The 6,278-nt window shown below is 41.1% G+C and overlaps 1 protein-coding gene across 2 annotated transcripts in view; it reads right to left on the minus strand.

The window, feature by feature from the left end:
• osbpl5 (oxysterol binding protein-like 5) overlaps window positions 1-3,876 on the minus strand; it is a 41,664-nt gene extending 37,788 nt beyond the window's left edge. For both annotated transcript variants that reach the window (XR_013772391.1, XM_079279296.1), the window contains exon 1: window positions 3,745-3,876. The gene's annotated coding sequence lies outside the window, so the exon portion shown is untranslated. The remainder of the gene's footprint in view (window positions 1-3,744) is intronic.
• Window positions 3,877-6,278: the final 2,402 nt, after the last annotated feature.

Consider the following 6,278-nt stretch of genomic DNA (forward strand, 5'->3'; position numbering starts at 1 on the left):
AAAAGCTCATATGTCCTGTTATGTAATGTCACTTTTACAGTGTGATGTCTACAAATAATGCCTCAAATGTTGGCTCCACTGTGTCGTATGCACTAGTTGATACTGTAGTATACTCTTGTTGAATTTAATGATGCAGTTATATCATAACCATGAGCATGGCAGCACTGTTGTATCGTGTTTATACAGATGAGGTTCCATTCTGTGGGAAAGGGACCTATTTTTAGACCTAAAGGCCAACTTACAGCTGTTTAGTTACTTTGGACAAAAACACTCTGCGAGACCAAAGAAGGAGAAGGGAATCTTGGCACAATAGAGGATGCTAAAAGTGCCTTTGCTCTCTGGAGGCAGGGAGGCAGATTCAATATGGAGCAGTATTAACCTAGTTTCCCTCAGTAGGCGTCGGGGAAAGCATTTATATCTCAGGGGAACTGGAAGTACATTAAGCCATTTATCAAAGTCTGGAGTAGAACACTTCCATTGTTAACAGCAGTCACATTCAAACTACTAGTTTATAGGCCTCAGTATCTCTGGGGAAATGACTTTTTACACTTGTCACATGCGGACAATCAAGTTTCTGCTTTTTGACAGTGTGAGGTGACACTATCTTTGACTATATTACCTGCTTAGGTACATTATTTCCTCCTTGTACTTTGAAATTCTGAAAAAGCTTCACTTATCATTGCCATTTGAGATTCGATATTATCAGTGGCCATGGCAGTGTGCATGAAGAGGGTAGACACACAGAGCACAAGGTTGAATATTGCAAAAGCAGGAGAATTTATATGATTAGACGACAACAACAACAACTCAGAACAGTCAGCTTTGAATACATTTAGTTAGTCAAACAAGCATCTGAATCATAAAGAGGAACAAATAAACGTCATTACAGCTCTGACACAACATCTGAGCTAAAAAAGAAAGCAGTGATTCTCCAACCTGTTGAAAGAACAGGAAGTCCAGTAAAGTAAGAGTCAACCTGGTTTGAAGAAAGATTTGGCAATAAATTCCCCAATGGTTGGGCAATGTATGTCTTCTTACAGTGGATATTAGAGACTAGAGTGGAGATGATGGGGGGGGGGGGACATGTGACAACGGTCCCCAGCTGGACACAAACCAGAGACACTACAGTTATTGTCTTAAACCACAAGCCAGCGGGTTGCTTCTCCTATCGAGTATTTCTCAGAGCACAGCATGGAAGTTGGGACATCTGTTGCTGCTAGAAAAAGCAACGATTTAAAAAATCAACAACAGCACTAGCCACCCACAGTAACAGCTCAAACAGCTCTTCACCTTCTCACCGCCCTTCATCCTCTTCCCTTCATTCACTGCTCCTCTCTCCCAATTTGTCATTCACGGCAGAGCAAAACCACAGCTCGAGTTGATAGGCTTAGGGAACCAAAACCATTAAATTTCGCCACCTGATTAGCAGAAGGTAGACAGTCACATGTGGTCTGACCAGACTTCGGACTTCCCCCCCAATCACCGTAAAATCTAGCCCGTGTTGGAAAAGCTCAGGAAAAATGTAATAGACATTGATTTGTTAGGTTATGGAGGATTAATGGCTTTAGACATGGAGTATTTAAAGCAACACAGACTTGATTAAAACCAAGAATGCAAATAGGAGCAGACTGTCGGTATTGATCTCATGACCTACTTCTATTCCAGTCACCTTCAAAAGCCTGATGCGTTTCCATCCCCGCTATTGACACCACTTGCAGTCCGGCATATTACGCTCATTCGATTTGAGATCAATCTTTGTCCAGTGCCAGTCTGACAGAGAGTGCTATAACACTGTATATCGGCCTTCGTTGCTCCGTATGACCCACTCTGGAAAATGGAGTCAGTTGAAAGTACAGACAGATCGCAGAAACACTGAGACAACAAAGCAAGGACTTGACAGAGCTTTGACAAAAAGAGAAAGTGGGGAACAAGAGGACGACTGTTAAACTGTCTTTTCTCAGTCAGCTGCAATTTTCCCAAACATCACCCGACATTTCACTTCCAGCACCCCGGTAATCATTTCCTCTTGTGCTTGGAAAGCCTTCTTGTGAGCTGTTATTATTTTTTTTTTTTTTGTATTTTGAGTGACACATTCCAGTAACCTTTAAAAACGATGAACTAAAGTGCACTTCTGTGCTATTCTCATCGTCAGCAAAGCCCGACTCCACATAATACCACGCGATTAAAGATGATGAGCTCTTCTATCTTTATCGGCACTGGGAATAGACAGAGATGGATGAGGCCAAGTGGCATCGTTAAATCTCCACATATCTTGACGAGATAATGACTGTCGAATACTACAAGTTCAGTCTGACCCATACTGGACGTACGGCCGACACCAATGATAGCATTTGTGAGTTTAAAAAATCGGATAATGATAAAGATGTTGATTGTTTTCTTTTTCATGAACACATAAAATGAACAAACATTTTTTAATGAGGATCCCTTAAATTAGCTTTTCTTTTTGTTGTGACTTAGATATGTGCTGATCAAGTTGAAAAATGAATTCCTCAGTACTGTCTGGTAGGCAAGCTATGTCATGGACACGTTTATTTAAATTTCCTTGAACATTTACAGGTATTTCTGTACTGTAATGTCTTGTTAATTATCCAGTGACATATACGCTAGTACCAATATGTCTGCAATAAGACAATATTGCCCAATTTATCAGTCTAGTTCTGATCACAACACATACTTTCTAGTAAGTGCTGTTTTTGCTTAGTTTTGTATAGTCTATCACACACAAATAAATCAATATTACCTAGTGCTCTAAATAGTAATTGAGAAAGGTCTCTGCAGATGTTGACATATCATGATGTGCTGGTAAAGAACATGTCAAAGGTTACAGCTTTGGCATTACACCGGAAACTGGAGTTTAACTGGGATGTCTGGGCCTGAATATTTACATTGAAATGTCTACCAGCCTCACCACGCTTTAGAGTCATGTGCACGCTGCACTATGTCGCTACACACTGCATCCTACACGTCGCGCCCTGCATGGAATTTCGACGATGTACCGGTACTACGGTTCCTTTAAGAAGCATTGAACACTATGATTATTCCTGTTGTTATATGGGATAACAGTTAACGTTATCCATTTGTGATGGGTCCACTTTACCAATTCCGTTACACTTGTAGCAGGTGATGGCAGGATGGTGAAACCAATGAATATTAGGGAGACCCACGGGGGGGGGGGGGGGGGGGGGGGTGGTAGCGCTCCTTGACACGAGCACCCGAGACATCGGCTACGTTTCACGGTTGCCATTCAAACAAGTGACAGCCGAGATGCAGCCGCATGGGGTCCAGTGTGCTAACGTGGTGATGAGGGTCTACTTTACGTGGTGATGGGGGTTTACTTTACGTGGTGATGGGGGTTTACTTTACGTGGTGATGAGGGTCTACTTTACGTGGTGATGAGGGTCTACTTTACGTGGTGATGGGGGTCTACTTTACGCAGCTAGCTTGTAAGATGTGCCACTACCCGACCACACGGCACGCCGCACAGACGCAGATAACGTTACTATCGCCACTGACCAAATTCCTCCAAATAATGGGACGTTACGACACTCAAATTACCGTAAAATCCTTCTACATGTACCAGTTAATGCTATCCGAGCTCCGCTAGCTAGCGTACGTTAGTTGAAGAAGCACAAGCCCCGTCCGCTAAAAATAGCGAGTTCAGTGTCTCTCGACGCGTCGGCGTCATGTAGTAAAGAGAGCCGCTAAATGTAACGTTAAACTCACGGTGTGGACCAGAGCGTCGCTCATGCAGTTGTGTCCGAGCCTCCTGCTCTGTCCAGCGTCATAGCACGGGACCGTGTGAGATGGCTGGATCGAGGGGGACGGTTGTGGTCGGCTGGAGGAGAAGTTTCAACATGGAGAGTGTGGAGCGGACTGGATCCTGCTGCTGCGGTTCATCTGGCTGCTGCTGCTGCTGCTGCTGCACAAGGGAGCCACGGCGACACCTGTGGCGGCAGCAGCGTACGACACCTGCTGCGTGTTTCTGTAGACGTTAACCATGGAGATGAAGCGCGTGTGTGACCGACAAGAGCAAAACGTTATCATACATTTATTATCACATCGGAAGTATTTAAGCTCAATTGTTTGTGATGTTGTAGAGTATTTACAACTTGTCAAGATCATGATTCAACATGTTAAATCCTCAAACTGGATAGAAACATCTTGAATAAAGAGCTGTATGGTGCATAAAGAATAAAGATTTGTATGTACATTAAATGTAACACTACACATTGTAAAAGTACTCCATTAGAAGTAAAAGTCATGTATACTGTTACAGCCCGGCGCAAAGGCTGCAACACAAATGGTCGACCAGACAAGATTAAAAGTAATAATGGGCATTTATTTTCAAAGTAACCAAAAAGAACACAACAAATATGGAAAGTCAGTAATGTAGCTGTGGTTGGGCACCACAATGGCCCCTGTCTGAGCGTTTCTTATCTGATTGGATTGTTATTACTGTTGCATCAACATATGGGTTACACCTTACTGTTGCAGATAAGAAGGTCGATGCAAGAACCCTGCTAGATGTGTGGTTGTGTGTTGTTCTACTTAATTGGGCACAATTCCTAATTGTTGGCTGTTTTTTTATGTTTTAAAAGACAGCAAACTAAAAAAAGAAATATCTTCTCAATCATGGTGGATCTACTGGCACATACGCAGTTGAACACATCATTCAATTTGGATCAGCCAGTTATTTTTTGTCCGATTTTGATTTTCTATTCGCAGGTTGGATTTCTGACGTCTCTCTGTATTCCTTTAAAGTGCAACGCACAGCACAGCAAGAAAAAGACATTCAAATGCCACATCTATTTTGAGAACCAATGTATTGATCTGAGAGACACATGAAATAAGGATACTGAGTGAGAAAAATGTTTACAGCTCAGCTTACTGAGCCAACCCGCTGACAAAATGTTAAAGTACCACCATGCCAGGAGTGCCCTCCGTGTGAAAAGGATTGCCCTGAAAAACAGAAAGCATTACTTATTCATCCTTTGAGGGTGCACTTAGCTACCTACAACCTCAAAGTTGCTCTGAATAATGCAGAGGTGTACCAGCTCGGTCCTCCTCTGCAGAATGCAGCATATTCTATTATTTGCTTCTTTTTGACTGAAATAATTCAGAAACTATATTTGACAGCGAAGGCATCAGCCGTGCAGTGTCTCGTGTAGCTGTCACACCGATTGTGCAAGGATTTGTTTTTAATGATTGTATCTTGTAAAATGATACACAACACAGAGAATACAATATGCTGTGTGACATCAGCATCAGATTGGACTACATGTAAAAGCAGCGTTATGAATTGATTTTATCGAGAGTTAAAGAAATAAATATATTTGTTATATTTCTTTGAAATAAACATATTATTTGCTCAATGTTTCGGTTAAGGTGTATTGGTCCTGTTAAGTTTAACATATTGAACTCTTCCATAACAAAATGGTTGTAAAATGTAACGGTACCAGCTGATTACAATTATGGGTAATGAGCTGCAGAACACCTGACACATATTTCACACAGAGGGATTCATTTGAGTCGAAAACTGTCATAAAATGGTTTTAACTTTCAGCCAGCTCGAAAATGTAACACCTTAAAATACAGGAAATTGTTAATTAATTACAGGAAAACTGCATGCAACTATCAACAGAGACACAGAATACTGACTTAATGTGTTTTATATTCCTCACACTTAACTACGGGCCACGTGATTCCAACTGGAAAAGGGAAATCTGGAGTTCGTCGACTGTTAAAATTGCACTTGAATTTGATTTTTTTGCAATCAGCTTAGTTTCTAAAAGTTATTGAGCTGAATTACTCTTTATAAAATAAACCTAGTATTCTGAATCAACAATAAATAAGCATGTTACGGATTAGGCTAAATGAAGTGTGTCTTGTCGTTGAGAGATGGAGACAGATCAGTGATATTAAATATCAATGCTTGATGGCCCTGTGAATTATAACCAGATACAAAAGCTTTTCCAAATGCCGATCTGAGTAATTATGCAGTACATAGAATGGTATTTTATCTTAAAAAGTACCAATTCTTCATCCTACACATAGCAAATGAACATACCAGATTTTACAATGTGCAGTGATGAGTCCTATAACCTGAGTTTAAAATATATCTCCTTGTATCTTACAGGCCAAATCTGTAAATGACTATGATTATGTTGACTATGATCACCATAGTCTCGCTAAGACAGACGTTTACACGAGGATGGGGGGAAACATAACTTTAATCTTTGTAAGAAACCCACTGTGTT

The sequence above is a fragment of the Melanostigma gelatinosum genome, assembly GCF_949748355.1.
Source record: "Melanostigma gelatinosum genome assembly, chromosome: 1".
Classification (NCBI taxonomy): domain Eukaryota; kingdom Metazoa; phylum Chordata; class Actinopteri; order Perciformes; family Zoarcidae; genus Melanostigma; species Melanostigma gelatinosum.